Consider the following 16,367-nt stretch of genomic DNA (forward strand, 5'->3'; position numbering starts at 1 on the left):
CAAACAACAGCGGCAATAGTGGGCAACCCTACCTGCTGAAGATTAAAATTATTAGATCTATAGTTGTCAGTGGGAACTGCTGCAAGTGGGTTTTATAAAGCACTTGTATCCGCTTAACAAATTACCCTGTGAGCCCAAATTTCTGCAGCGTAGAGAATAAATAGTTCCATTCTATCTGATCAAATGCTTTCTCCGCATCCAGTGAAATCAGCAGGCTATCTTTGAGAAACCCAAATGATATTTAATGATCTCCTGACATTATTGCATGAATTTGGACCTCTTAGAAACCCAGCCCGATCACCTTAGCTAGTCAAGGGAAGAATGTTTTCTCGATGCAACACCAATAATTTAGACACCAATTACAAATCTAAATTTAAAAAAGAGAGACTGGTCTATGGGATGAACTTTCTGGATTCTTGCCTGCCTTCAAAATTAAAGAGATATTCATTTCACTAAGCGACTGAGGCAAGTGTCCTGCTTCAAATGAACGGTTATACATACCAGAGGTACTATTAGCATGTCTTTGAATTCCTTATCAGGGCCTGGAGCCTTACCAAACCGAAGATTCCTCAATGCCCACTTAGAAATGGGGGCATTTAAGTACAATCTTTGGTCGTCAGGAATTTTTGGGAGCGGGGACACCTCTTTCTCTTCACATTACATTTAATGGCTCCTTGGTTTAATAATGGAAGGCAAGTTGACGTAGTCCAACAAGGCCTCACACCCAGTGAGGAAAACCCCGAGAAGTCAATGATTTGGGATTGTCTGCTTTGATGTGTGTTCCTTTTATTTTGGGTTTAAAGGATCGTTAATTGGAAACTGGTGTTTCTGTAAGGGTACAGACAAGTCTAATTTACTAGAAAACAGCTAAATAATCAACTCCATCCCAGTTGCCTCTGACTGCTCTCTGCTGACGTTGGTTTTCATAATATTTCTCGGCATTTTTGTCAGCAAAGTTTAACCAAAAATCTTCCACGGACATAATATGGAGTTTGCACTCCCAAATTAGCGGCGTACGAGCTGCATGAGTGCAATAAATGGAAGGATTTCTGGCTGAGTAGCATTAGAGCTCACAGGAAACACAGTTATTCCCACACTCGCATCATGTGACCTCCTGCTCTTCCTTATTTTGCTTCGAATTAATGTATTGACACATATTTAATCTATACTTAATCACTAAAGCAGCGGATAGCATTGCTGCCTCACAGTGCCAGGGACCCAGGTTCAATCTCTGGCTTGGGTCACTGTCTGTCCAGAGTTTGCACGTTCTCCTTGTGTCTGCGTGCTCCGGTTTCCTCCCACGGTCCGAAAGACATGTTGGTTAGGTGCATCGGACATGCTAAATTCTCCCTCGGTGTACCCAAACAGGCACCGGATTTTTGCAGTAACTTAACTGCAGTGTTAATGTAAGCCTACTTGTGACACTAGTAAACAAACTTAAAAAAAATGAGAGAGCTTGCACACTTTTTATTTAACTACTCGGTCATACTAAGGGTTGCTGTTACAATATCAGGTGGCACATGAAATTATCTCCACTTGAGTTAGCACATTCCCTAAACAGTAGTGCAGTCACAAAGTTTGAATATCACTTCATTGCTCTCGAATGATTTGGGATGACGAATACGGATTGGTATTTTGTGTTCCTTCCAAAGAGGAAAGAAAGGCAATTCAATTGCCCCAAGTTGCATAAGAGACAAAGAAACATTAAATCACAAAGCATCATGTATCTGAGCTTAGGAGCCCGTCAGCTTCTGAAACCAAAATTGAGATTAGGAACATTAGGATTTTCCTTTCTATTTTTAGTCAATTTAATATACTTACTCCAACCTTCTTACAGGAAAGTCTTTTCTTGTGGCGATCTCGAGCAATGAATCTATGGAGTGAAAATATAATTTTGAGTAAGTGCAAGAAGTTACACAATTACCAAAAATACTGAAAGAGAACTCAGAATTACTAACATCTTTCAAAAGGGAATTATATACTTATATTCATTGAAGGGAAGAAAATTGTCAGGCTATGGGAAAGAACAGGAGGTTAGAACTAGTTTGACAGTATTTTCAAAAAGCTTGCAGAGGCACAATGGTCCAAATGGTCTTCGCCTCTGCTGTGTAAGAGAATGATTCAATTTTATGATTCATGTTCCATCTAGATTCACTTCCAAGTCCATTATTCCACAGTAATTCATTTAAAAATCTTTTAAAACATCCTTTTCCACTCACCTCCCACCGGAGGTTATTGGGGGTAGGCGTGATACAGATTTGAGTTTACTATCAGACTAGCCTGGTCTTATTTAATGGCAGGGCGGGCACAAGGGGCCTACTCCCCCTCCTTGTTCACATGTCTCCATTTCAAATTAAGATATTGGTGATAGCTTGGTCACAGCTTCACAGAAGCCAATGATCCAATACTAAAACACTTTGACAGAGGTATTTTTTTAATAATTTGGTTCTCAGGTTGTGGGTGACACTAGCAAGACTACACACTCACTACCAATAATTACTTACCCTGTGAAAGTGGTGGTGGGCTATCTTTTTTGATTTGATTTATTGTTTCAGACGTATTAGTATACAGTGAAAAGTATTGTTTCTTGCATGCCATACAGACAAAGTATACTGTTCATAGAGAAGGAAAGGAGAGGGTGTAGAATATAGTGTTACAGTCATAGCTAGGGTGCAGAGAAAGATCAACTTAATGTATGATTGGTCCATTCAAAATTCTGATGGTAGCAGGGAAGAGCTGTTCTTGAGTCGGTTGGTACGTGACCTCAGGCTTTTGTATCTTCTTCCCGACAGAAGAAAGTGGAAGAGAGTACATCTGGGCTGCTTTTCCAAGGAAGTGGGGAGTGTAGACAGTGTCAATGGATGGGAGACTGGTTTGTGTGATGGACTGGGCTTAGTTCACAATCCTTTGTAGTTTCTTGCGGTCTTGGTCAGAGCAGGAGTCATACCAAGCTGTGATACAACCAGAAAGAATGCTTCCTATGATGCATCTGTAAAAGTTGGTGAGAATTGAGGCAGACATACCAAATTTCCTTAGCTGCCTGAGAAAGTAGAGGCATTGGTGGGCTTTTTTTTTTAACTATAGCATTGGCGTGGAGGGACCAGAACTTGAAGCTCTCGAACATTTCCACGGCATCCCCATTGATGTCGACAGGGGCATGTCCTCCATTACGCTTCCTGAAGTCAATGATTATCTCCTTCATTTTACTGAATAATAAATATGTGGCATTAAGATGAAAGATGCAGTGTGGAACTGGTGTCACATGTTGGCTAGACTGGGGCCGGTTCTCTCGGTGAATGACACAGTCAGAGTTTTACAGCAGGCTGGCAGCTCCACCATCCAGCTTTTCAACTGACAGCCCCAACCTACCCCATTCATGGAATTTGAACTCCGAATCTCTACGTTGCCTGTTCAGTACCATAACCAAGACACTATCACAACCTTTGAAGAGTCTGGTCAAAAGGAACATCACCTCAGAGTCCAAGCATGTCCTGATTCAATCTTCATACTAATGCATTTTCAAGTACAAGGAGATGAACCCTTTTGTGTCCCTACCCTAGTGGAGTCAAAGCCAGTGATAGCACCTCAATCACTATCCCAGTTGAGATCAGTTAATTCAACATAGATCTGGGAACAGATTTTAAGAGTTGCTGGTTCGTTAGTTCAACACTTAACATTTCTGAGCTACTGGGGAGCCAGGAAAGCTTATCTCTGGTGAGGCATATAATACTGATGTGAACTTGATCAATGAAGTGTAATTTCAATTTGGGATTATAAACAGTGATATTAAAGTATACATTTTCATGTATCTATTTTGTTCTTTTAGTTGCCTCGAGTACAAATAGGTTTTCTGCCGAGTATGCACCACCACAAAGAAATGAAGCTATTGTCTATTTATATAAACGCTTATGTAGATACAGCGTTCTTCGGAACATGACAGGTTTTTAAATCAGGAAGGGAAATCAAGGGTGGGGATAAGGTGGGGAAGTGGAGTTTCGGGTTATAACAGATCAGTCATGATCTCATTGAATGGCAGAGCACATTCAATGGGCCGAGTGGCCTGCTTCTGTTCCTACATCTTATGGTCTCATTACCACAAGTGATGTTAGGAGGAACAATTACCTACTGAGCCTTTAGGTGTCTTTTTTTTTCAATGATAAGTCCTTACAGTAATTCAGTGCAAGACCCATGAAAACTACTCAGCTGTTGGTCCATGGATGTTGGCATTGTGGCTCACATATGCAAGATGGCCTCTTAGGTGAACTATTAAAGTGCTACCAAATCAGGCAGCAGAAAATGTTAGTGCTCTAGAGCATTCAACATTTGCTGCAGTGATAACCTTTGTACCCAATTATTATGCATGTATCATTTTGCAGTTTCAGTCTCCCTGTTTCACACAGCTTCCTTAAGGAGACAGAATGAAGAGATTCCAAGTCGTCACTGTGCCAAGTAACTTAAGCGTCTGGCAGTATGCAAAGGAAAAGTTATTTTGCTGACTTCTACTCTGGCTTAGCATTGAACAGGAACTCGGATGTGGGAAAATCATGGGAAAAGCCTATATTTTAACACTCCAGTTTGAACTGAGGGTGATTCAACTGGAAAATATACAGCAGAGGATAGAACTGGACCTGAAAGAGCACCAGAATTGAGGTCTGATCTCTAATTTATGCTGCACTAAGTAATCCCAGCAGGGCAGTGGCAGGGCATGTTCAAATTAGCCTCATCATTTTTTTCTTTTAATTCCATCCAATACAAAAAGGTTTTCAGCTGAGTGTGCACCACCATTATGGCACAAAAACAACAAAACAAAGCTGTCGGCCAGGATGTTGCACTCCCGTTTGCATCGAGTGAATGGCAACGAGAGCAGAAAATCCAAGTGGATTACTTGTGAAAATCCAAGGTGTCCAAGTGGTGCTTCATGCCAACGTAAAGGCATGACGCAATTGTAGCCTCCCCCACCCACCAATGATGTCATGGGATTCTTGACATTCAACACTGGGAACCCTATTATAATAAATCTCCCAAGACCCATGAAAACACCCCCCCCCCCCCAAGACCCATGAAAACAAAGTACTATACTTCTAAAGTCAATCCCAGTACACATATTCTGATTAGGTTTAGATGTCAATATACACATTATATACAGGTACAATTAATGTTCGTGTTTATGATTTTTGAATCACGCTGGTGCTCACATTTTGTATTTATATGTGAAATTGTACAAGCCTTTAAAATTAACAGAAACTCCTAAAGGAAATTCTAAAAAGTTGCATAATATAATTTTTAAACAACAGTTACAAGTCCAAAGATGTGCGGGCTAAGTTGATTGGCCATTCTAAATTGCCCCTTAGTGTCCCGGGATGCATAGGTTAGAGGGGTTAGTGGGTAAATATGTAGGGATATGTGGATAGGGCCTGGGTGGGATTGTGGTTGGTGCAGACTCGATGGGCCGAATGGCTTCTTTCTGCACTGTGGGATTCTATGATTCTACAAGTGACACAAATCTGGACAAGTTATCAGGTGATCAGGATTGGCGTCACAATTCACTGCTGTACCATATTGAAAATGGCTGAGCTGAAACACCAATTCTAATCAGACCGACTGAATGAGCAATGATAGTTTGATTAATCCACAGGATTTTCTCAACTAAAGGGGCAGTATCATAGAGAAAAGGACACTGTAAAGCAGCTGGTGCCAGGCACCCTCATGCTCGTGAGTCATGTCTCTGTGTTGTTTAAAATGTTCAATCCACCCTGCTGCACATTTTTTGTCCATAAATCCAGCCACAATCAATCAATCAGCGCTGCAAACTCAAGGTTACAGGAAACAAATTTCTTTATCAGAACAACTGACGCATAGAAGTTCTACTGTCCATTTAACTAGAAAGCTTGCAGGAATTAGGAAACATCAAGCAGCAGCTTACCGGCAAAGCACAGAACATTCAAAGAAATCACAAGTGATTAAATGATATGGACACAATTTAGAAACGAGAATGAAGAGAGGGAATAGAAACTAAATTGCACACTTTCAAAGAGAATGCAGGAACAGAGTGATGGAAGGGGGGTCACATACAAAAGACAGTTGATGGGACAGAGTTGAATATTGCTGGGAAAAAACAATATGTTGTCAAAGCTTTTTGCCTTGCACTCATCAGGACAAACACAAGAAAACCAAATTTAAACTGCATGAGAAAAAGGAGCTGATTGGACGGCAAGCTGACTCAGATAGGTAGAGGTGTTATGGGGAACTACCACATTTTTTTCCTTTCAAAGTGGCATGTTGCTTGAAAAATAATTGGAATCCTCCTCTTTATAGAAGCAGATGGTACAAGAGCAAGGAAGTAATGTTCAACCTTTAGAATACTGATTAACTCTCAGCTGGGTTAGTGTGTCCAATTCTGGATATCACACTTTAGGAAGGAAGTCAAGACTTTGGCGTGGATGCAGAGATTTAACTGAATGGTTTCAGGATAAGGGAGCTCAGTTATGCATTGAGTCTAGAGAAGCTAGAATTATTTGCCTTAGAGCAAAGATGAGTAAGGGGGCATTTAATAGCTATGTTCAAAATTAGAATGAGTTTTGGTGAAGTAGAAAGGGAGAATCTATTTACATTGGCAGGAGGATTTGAAATCAGGAGAGACAGATTCACCATCACAGAATCCCGACAGTGCAGAAGAGGCCATTCAGCCCATCGCGTCGGCAACAGCTCTCTGACAGAGCATCTTACCCAGGCCCTCTCCTCCACCCTATCCCTGTAATCCCACATTTACCATGGCAAATCCCATCTGACCTATGCATCTCGGGACACTAAGGGGCATTTCAGCATGGCCAATCCACCTAACCTGCACATTTTTTGACCATAGGAGGAAACCAGAGCATGGAGGAAACCCACGCAGACATGGGGAGAACATACAAACTCCATACAGACAGTCACCGAAGGCCAGAATTGAACCCAGGTCCCTGGCGCTGTGAGGCAGTAGTGCTAAACACTGTGCCACCTTGCCTCCCCGAGATTGAAGATAATTGGGGAAAGAACTGGAGCAAAGATGAGCAGAATTATTTTTAAATGCAGTGAGTTAAAGTGACTTGGAACGCATGGCCTGAAAAGATGATGAAAGTAAAATCAATAGTAACTTTAAAAAGGGAATTAGACATTAGATATGTACTTGAAAAGGAAAAAAAATATAAGGCTATGGGGAAAGGACTGGAAAAAGTACAATAGGAATTCTCCTTGCTGTATGATTTTACAATACAGATATTTATATAACGTGGTCGTTATTTATAGAGGGTCGTGGGGGCCTGGAATGTGTTGCCGGGCAAGGTGGTGGAGGCGGACACACTGGGAACGTTTAAGACTTATCTAGACAGCTATATGAACGGAGTGGGAATGGAGGGATACAAAAGAGTGGTCTAGTTTGGACCAGGGAGCGGCGCGGGCTAATTGTTCTTTGTTTCTCGTTTCAAGGCTTCATTCTATGATCATCTTGCTGGTGCCAGTACAGAGCGAGACTGCGGATAGTTGGGAACCTGTCTCGGGGGCAGGGAATTCAGATGGTGTTCGTAAAGCAGAAGTGGAAATGAATAGGGTTGGGAAGCATTTTCTGATCAGGGCCAGTGTGATCTCCTGGACTCGTTTCGATCGCCTCAGGGGGTCGGAGAGGAATTTCCCAGATTTTATTTTCCCCATATTGGCCCTGGGGTTTTCACTCTGGGTTTTCGCCTCTCCCTGGAGATCACATGGTCTGGAATGGGGGGGTGGGGGTGAGTTAATAGGTTATGATGAACAAAGCATCGTAGCTGTGAGGGACAGCTCGGTGGATAGGATATTAGGATGTAGATAGGCTGGAAAATTGGGCGGGGATCCTGGATTCAGGATTCAATCCTGGACCGGGGAGCGGCGCGGGCTTGGAGGGCCGAAGGGCCTGTTCCTGTGCTGTATTGTTCTTTGTTCTTTGTTGTTGTTCTTTGTCTATAAAGGGATCTGAATTCTATAAATTACAACATAAAGCCCCACAATAAATTTTCAAAAAAGTGCAGATGTGGATTGCATGGCACGAATTGCAGTAAAAAACACAAATATTCTGAAAGGAATAGTATCACTGAATGATAAATCACAGGAGGTAATTTAGTCCATTTTGCTGTGCCAGCTCTTTGCTAGTTTTCCAATTAGTTCCACTCCCCCACCCTTTCCCCAAAACCCCAACAGGCATTTCCTTATTTTGAAAATCAATCTGCTTCCACCAGGTATTATATTCCAGATCACAACAACTTGTTGAGTAACTTTTCCCCCCCATCTTCTGAGAATCTTAGAAACCCTACAGCACAGAAAGAGGCCATTCGGCCCATCGAGTCTGCACCGACCACAATCCCACCCAGGCCCTACCCCCATATCCCTACATATTTACCCACTAATCCCTCTAACCTACACATCCCAGGACACTAAGGGGCTATTTTAGCATGGCCAATCAACCTAACCCGCACATCTTTGGACTGATTTCTGCCTGGGTTCTTTTGTCTGTCTTTGACTATCAACTCTTCTCCCACTTTCTGCTCTACTTACAAGAGCCTGGATTATCAAACGTGATATATTTATTATACATAATGGAGGAAATCAAATCATCCCTGATATATAATTTCACAGGGTAATCTAAAAGATAATGGTAGCAAGCAATTACTTCTCAAATGGAAACTAAATTGCTGCAGCTTTCTCTTATGGTTTTATCTGTAATCTCTCAACTTTGATTTGATTTATTATTGTTACATGCATCAGTATATAGTGAAAAGTATTGTTTCTTGCGCACTATACAAAGCATACTGTTTATAGAGAAGGAAAGGAGAGGGTGCAGAATGCAGCGTTACAGTCATAGAAAATAGAATAGAGTTTTAAAAGCATAGAATGAGAGTAAAAGATAGAGTAAGAAGTCTCACAACACCAGGTTAAAGTCCAACAGGTTTATTTGGAATCACGAGCTTTCGGAGCACTGCTCCTCCATTAGGTGAGTGGATCCACTGGCTAACTCACCGCCCAGCAGTTGGAAATGGAATTCTGTTGAGAATATCATTACCCATAGAACCATAGAAAATAACAGCTCAGAAACAGGCCTTTTGGCCCTTCTTGTCTGTGCCGAACCATTTTATGCCTAGTCCCACTGACCTGCACTTGGACCATATCCCTCCACACCCCTCTCATCCATGAACCCGTCCAGGTTTTTCTTAAATGTTAAAAGTGACCCCGCATTTACCACTTTATCCGGCAGCTCATTCCACACTCCCACCACTCTCTGCGTGAAGAAGCCCCCCCTAATATTCCCTTTAAACTTTTCTCCTTTCACCCTTAACACATGCCCTCTGGTTTTTTTCTCCCCTAGCCTCAGCGGAAAAAGCCTGCTTGCATTCGCTCTATCTATATCCATCAAAATCTTATACACCTCTATCAAATCTCCCCTCAATCTTCTACGCTCCAGGGAATAAAGTCCCAACCTATTCAATCTCTCTCTGTAACTCAGCTTCTCAAGTACCGGCAACATCCTTGTGAACCTTCTCTGCACTCTTTCAATCTTATTTACATCCTTCCTGTAACTAGGTGACCAAAACTGTACACAATACTCCAAATTCGGCCTCACCAATGCCTTATATAACCTTACCATAACACTCCAACTTTTATACTCGATACTCCGATTTATAAAGGCCAATGTACCAAAGGCACTCTTTACGACCCTATCCACCTGTGACGTCACTTTTAGGGAATTCTGTACCTGTATTCCCAGATCCCTCTGTTCAACTGCACTCTTCAGAGTCCTACCATTTACCCTGTCCGTTCTTCTTTGGTTTGTCCTTCCAAAGTGCAATATCTCACACTGGTCTGCGTTAAATTCCATTTGCCATTTTTCAGCCCATTTTTCTAGTTGGTCCAAATCCCTCTGCAAGCTTTGAAAACCTTCCTCACTGTCTACTACAGCTCCAATCTTTGTATCAGCAAACTTGCTGATCCAATTTACCACATTATCATCCAGATCATTGATATAGATGACAAACAACAATGGACCCAACACCGATCCCTGCGGCACACCACTAGTCACAGGCCTCCACTCAGAGAAGCAATCCTCCACAACCACTCTCTGGCTTCTTCCATTGAAAGAAGTTTAACAACACCAGGTTAAAGTCCAACAGGTTTATTTGGTAGCAAAAGCCACACAAGCTTTCGAGGCTCTGAGCCCCTTCTTCAGGTGAGTGGGAATTCTGTTCACAAACAGAACTTATAAGACACAGACTCAATTTACATGAATAATGGTTGGAATGCGAATACTTACAACTAATCCAGTCTTTAAGAAACAAAACAATGGGAGTGGAGAGAGCATCAAGACAGGCTAAAAAGATGTGTATTGTCTCCAGACAAGACAGCCAGTGAAACTCTGCAGGTCCACGCAACTGTGGGAGTTACAAATAGTGTGACATAAATTCTGATTCTAGGATCGCATGATAAAGACTCAGGAGGAAAAAAGCAGAAATATTTATGTGAAATAGTGTGACATAAACCCAATATCCCGGTTGAGGCCGTCCTTGTGTGTGCGGAACCTGGCTATCAGTTTCTGCTCCGCGACTCTGCGCTGTCGTGTGTCGCGAAGGCCGCCTTGGAGAACGCTTACCCGAATATCAGAGGCCGAATGCCCGTGACCGCTGAAGTGCTCCCCAACAGGAAGAGAACAGTCTTGCCTGGTGATTGTCGAGCGGTGTTCATTCATCCGTTGTCGCAGCGTCTGCATAGTTTCCCCAATGTACCATGCCTCGGGACATCCTTTCTTGCAGCGTATCAGGTAGACAACGTTGGCCGAGTTGCAAGAGTATGTACCGTGTACCTGGTGGATGGTGTTCTCACGTGAGATGATGGCATCTGTGTCGATGATCCGGCACGTCTTGCAGAGGTTGCTGTGGCAGGGTTGTGTGGTGTCTTCGTCACTGTTCTCCTGAAGGCTGGGTAGTTTGCTGCGGACAATGGTCTGTTTGAGGTTGTGCGGTTGTTTGAAGGCAAGAAGTGGGGGTGTGGGGATGGCCTTGGCGAGATGTTCGTCTTCATCAATGACATGTTGAAGGCTCCGGAGGAGATGCCGTAGCTTCTCCGCTCCGGGGAAGTACTGGACAACGAAGGGTACTCTGTCCACTGTGTCCCGTGTTTGTCTTCTGAGGAGGTCGGTGCGGTTTTTCGCTGTGGCGCGTTGGAACTGTTGATCAATGAGTCTAGCGCCATATCCTGTTCTTATGAGGGCATCTTTCAGCGTCTGGAGGTGTCTGTTGCGATCCTCCTCATCCGAGCAGATCCTGTGTATACGGAGGGCTTGTCCGTAGGGGATGGCTTCTTTAACGTGTTTAGGGTGGAAGCTGGAGAAGTGGAGCATCGTGAGGTTATCCGTGGGCTTGCGGTACAGTGAGGTGCTGAGGTGACCGTCCTTAATGGAGATGCGCGTGTCCAAGAATGCAACCGATTCCGGAGAGTAGTCTATGGTGAGCCTGATGGTGGGATGGAACTTGTTGATGTCATCATAGAGTTGTTTCAGTGATTGTTCACCATGAGTCCAAAGGAAGAAAATGTCATCGATGTATCTAGTGTATAGCACCGGTTGAAGGTCCCGTGCGGTGAAGAAGTCTTGTTCGAACCTGTGCATGAAGATGTTGGCATATTGAGGTGCAAATTTGGTCCCCATGGCTGTTCCGTGTGTCTGGATGAAGAACTGGTTGTTGAAGGTGAAGATATTGTGGTCCAGGATGAAGCGGATGAGATGTAAAATTGCATCTGGAAACTGGCAGTTGTTGGCGCTGAGCACTGAGGCCGTTGCAGCAATGCCATCGTCATGGGGGATGCTGGTGTAGAGTGCTGAGACATCCATTGTGACGAGGAGCGCTCCTGGTTCAACTGCTCCATGTGTGCCGAGTTTCTGTAGGAAGTCCGTCGTGTCGCGACAAAAGCTGGGGGTTCTTTGTACAATGGGTTTCAGGATGCCCTCGACATAGCCGGAGAGGTTCTCGCACAGGGTCCCATTGCCCGATACGATGGGACGGCCGGGTGTGTTTGCCTTGTGCATCTTCGGGAGGCAGTAGAGATCTCCAACGCGGGGAGTACGTGGGATGAGAGCACGGAGGGTGTTCTGAAGGTCCGGATCAAAGGTCTTGATCAGAGTGTTGAGTTGACGGGTGTGTTCTTTGGTCGGATCTGCAGGTAACTGTCTGTAGTGTTCCTCGTTGTTGAGTTGTCGGTACACTTCTTTGCAGTAATCCGTTCTGTTCAGTATGACGATGGCCCCTCCTTTGTCTGCTGGTTTGATGACAATGTTGCGGTTGGTCTTGAGAGCGTGGATGGCGTTACGTTGTGCTTGGGTGATGTTCGGGGCTGTCTTGTGAGTGCGGCTGATGAATTTGGTGTTGACGCACCTCCTGACGGCTTGGGCATACATGTCAAGTCGAGGGCAGCGGCCTTCCGGAGGAGTCCAATTCGACTCTTTCCTCTTCGGATGCACTGCGGATCTCTCTGTCGGCTGTTCCAGTTCATTGGCTGTCTCATTGTGTTCGTTGTTGGCCTCTTGGGGTTTGTGGAAGAACTCCCTCAGCCTCATTCGCCTGATGAATTCCTCTGTGTCTGCTGCGAGACTGATGGGGTCTATTTTGGTGGTGGGGCAAAAATTAAGCCCTCGGCTGAGAACTTCGATTTCATCTGGTTGAAGTGTGTAGTCGGACAAGTTGACAATGGACTTCCCTGCAGTGGGACTGTTTCCTACTGTGGTACAGGGGGAGGCTTGGTTGCTGCTGGTGGTGATGCCGAGTTTCTCAAGTTTCCTGTTCTTGGTGTGCATGTAGATGGTGTAGTTCCTTTGTCTCGTCTGCTTGGCAGAGTTTCGCAGCTGGTCTGCGTCCTGAGCGCAAGTTGAGAATATGGATTCGATCTTGGTTTCCAGGCTGCGGCGTTTGCTGTAGAGTTGGTGTATGAGGTGGTTGAGGAGGGTGAGAGAGGTGCGACGGCAAAGTCTCTCAGCGTAGTCTGTGTTATAGGTTGACCTGAGTGGGTTCGTGATCTGTAGTCCTTTCGGTATCTTGTCTGCTTTCTTGCATCTTTGTAGAAACTTGATGTCTGTGTCGATATGCGCGATCTTCTTGGCGATCCTCTCCACTTGGAGCCGGCAGTTTGCGGTGTCTATGGTAGTCATGATGTGGAGATGCCGGCGTTGGACTGGGGTAAACACAGTAAGAAGTCAGTTCTTCCATTGAGCCAGTGTCTTATCCAATTTACTACCTCCCCATGTATACCTAGCGACTGAACCTTCCTAACTAACCTCCCATGAGGGACCTTGTCAAAGGCCTTGCTGAAATCCAGGTAGACAACATCCACCGCCTTCCCTTCATCCACTTTCCTGGTAACCTCCTCGAAAAACTCTAATAGATTGGTCAAACATGACCTACCACGCACAAAGCCATGTTGACTCTCCCTAATAAGTCCCTGTCTATCCAAATATTTGTAGATCCTATCCCTTATCACACCTTCCAATAACTTGCCCACCACCGACGTCAAACTTACTGGCCGATAATTTCCCGGATTTCTTTTGGAACCTTTTTTAAACAACGGAACAACATGAGCCACCCTCCAATCATCCGGCACCTCCCCCGTGAATACTGACATTTTAAATATGTCTGCCAGGGCCCCTGCAAGTTCAACGCTAGCTTCCCTCAAGTTCCGTGGGAATACCCTGTCCGGTCCTGGGGATTTATCCATAGATCAATTACCTCATTCACTTTATACTAACATTGGCAGTACCAAGTAAATGAGATAGTGCAACTGAGGATGGAGGTCTTATGGCACAGTGGGTACTGCCCCTGCCTCTGAGCCAGAAGCTCTGAGTTTGAGACCCACCCCAAGACTTGATGACTTCATAACAAGGCCACAGGTTGAGTGTTAACCTGCAAAACCCTTCCAACACGCCAATGGCAAGCAGCAACAGCGGGTGAAAATCATGGTCAGCTCTGCTTGGTGCAGAGTGGCACCCCTCAAGCTATAAGCCCCTGGCGAAGGGCTAGTGATCTGTTCCAGGTAAAATATGAATCAGATGAAAGTCTGCCTTGTGCACCACTAGGTGCAGGAAGAGAAATAACTGACCAAGAAACAGGAAGCCACCTTAAAACTGTTCTTACCTCTGCTACTGCTGTGCCACTTGCTTGTCACAAGCAGGCTATTTGCTAAAGGCAGCAATGCTCTGCTTACTGGCCTTCCTGGCCAGTGTGACTTCCAAACAAATTCACACATGCACAACATTCTGTCCTGTCATGGATACCATGGGATGTTCCTCACATCTAAAGACAATTTACATTGTATAAAGGGTTTCAGCATGTATAAACTTAATTCAAATCAAAACAGTCTGGAAAGCAAATTCGACATACACAGCAAGTGTCATCACAACAACCACATACCGAAGTTACATGGCAGCAGTTGTCAGGTACTGTGTATTAGTGAACAGGAACACTTACTATGCAATGTTAATTCTGCAAGTGTGATTAATTGTCAAATCAGATGCAATTAAAATTGTTTCAAATCCTTGGAAATTAATTATTCCATTTTTACATGTGTTTTACAATTATCATAGAATTTTACAGTGCAGAAGGAGACTGCACCGACCACAATCCCACCCAGGCCCTATCCCCATGCATTTACCCTCGCTAGTCCCCCGACACTAAGGGGCAATTTAGCATGGCCAATCCACCTAACCCGCACATCTTTGGACTGTGGGAGGAAACCGGAACACCCGGAGGAAACCCACGCAGACACAGGGAGAACGTGCAGACTCCACACAGACAGTGACCCAAGTTGGGAGTCGAACCCGGGTCCCTGGCGCTGTGAGGCAGCAGTGCTAACCACTGTGCCACCGTGCCGCCCTAAGTTGATCCTTTTACCATAATTAACAACTGAATTGTCAGGTTCACGTCCAGCTGAATTCTGATGAGAGGTTAGGGTACAGATTAGTTTTCATTAGTTGGCCAGCATTATGATAGTGGACACCATCAGCGGAGTTAAAAATAAACACCTGAGGAAATGTTGGGATTCAAAAAGCAAAATGTCAAGCTGAGAAATATAGAATGCAGTCTCAATGATGGTTCTGGGAGAGGAAAAAAGGGTGATCTGAGGAAACAAGGCTGGGGGCTAAGAAACAGAAACTACTAGGGAAAAACCTACAAGGCAAATTTCATTGAGATTTCACTGAAAAAGACTGCAGGGAAAGGAGATATGGGGAACATAAGAACATAAAAAATAGGAGCAGGAGTAGGCCATCTAGCCCCTCAAGCCTGCCCCGCCATTCAATAAGATCATGGCTGATCTGATAGTGGTTTAGTTCCACTTACCCGCCCGCTCCCCATAACCCTTAATTCCCTTATTGATCAGAAATCTATCTACCTGTGACTTAAACATATTTAATGAGGTAGTCTCCACTGCTTCAATGGGCAGAGAATTCCAGAGATTCACTACCCTCTGAGAGAAGAAGTTCCTCCTCAACTCTGTCCTAAACTGACTCCCCCTTATTTTGAGGCTGTGTCCTCTAGTTCTTGTTTCCTTTCTCAGTGGAAAGAATCTATCTGCTTCTACCCTGTCTAGCCCCTTCATTATCTTATATGTCTCTATAAGATCTCCCCTCAGCCTTCTAAACTCCAACGAGTACAGGCCCAATCTACTCAATCTCTCCTCATAAGCTAACCCCCTCATCTCCGGTATCAACCTGGTGAACCTTCTCTGCACTCCCTCCAAGGCCAATATATCCTTTCGCAAATAAGGGGACCAAAATTGCACACAGTACTCTAGATGCGGCCTCACCAGTGCCTTGTACAATTGCAGCAAGACCTCCCTGCTTTTATACTCCATCCCCTTCGCGATAAAGGCCAACATTCCATTTGCCTTCTTGATCACCTGCTGCACCTGCAAACTGAGTTTTTGCGATTCATGCACAAGGACCCCCAGGTCCCTCTGCACAGTAGCATGTTGTAATTTTTCAGCGTTTAAATAATAGTCCATTTTACTATTATTCCTTCCAAAGTGGATAACCTCACACTTGGATCAGATATCACTTGGAAATCACTTGGATTCTGTTTTCCCAAGGCTGGCAAGTGACAATACGCCCATGTTACAAATTTCAAATGCTAGATATAGCACACAGTAGAAATGAACGCTAGTTTTCTCTTCACGATATTCTTGGCTCTGAATCCTTTTCATGTTGAAATGCTATGTAAAGCTTCTCCAATGAATGGCTTCAAGTTGCATGTACTGTATTTCACATGGTGTTCACCCCTCTCAAAATAACATGGAGGGCGTTTTCGTCTTGCATTTCACTGAAATACTGAAAA

General features: G+C 44.2%; 1 protein-coding gene across 4 annotated transcripts in view; it reads right to left on the reverse strand.

The window, feature by feature from the left end:
- The window catches only part of peak1 (pseudopodium-enriched atypical kinase 1), a 239,668-nt gene that overhangs the window by 171,207 nt on the left and 52,094 nt on the right, over nt 1-16,367 (reverse strand). For all 4 annotated transcript variants that reach the window (XM_078199947.1, XM_078199944.1, XM_078199946.1 and 1 more), the window contains exon 2: nt 1,822-1,873. The gene's annotated coding sequence lies outside the window, so the exon portion shown is untranslated. The remainder of the gene's footprint in view (nt 1-1,821; nt 1,874-16,367) is intronic.

Source organism: Mustelus asterias, chromosome 29 (genome assembly GCF_964213995.1).
Source record: "Mustelus asterias chromosome 29, sMusAst1.hap1.1, whole genome shotgun sequence".
NCBI classification, from domain to species: Eukaryota; Metazoa; Chordata; class Chondrichthyes; order Carcharhiniformes; family Triakidae; genus Mustelus; species Mustelus asterias.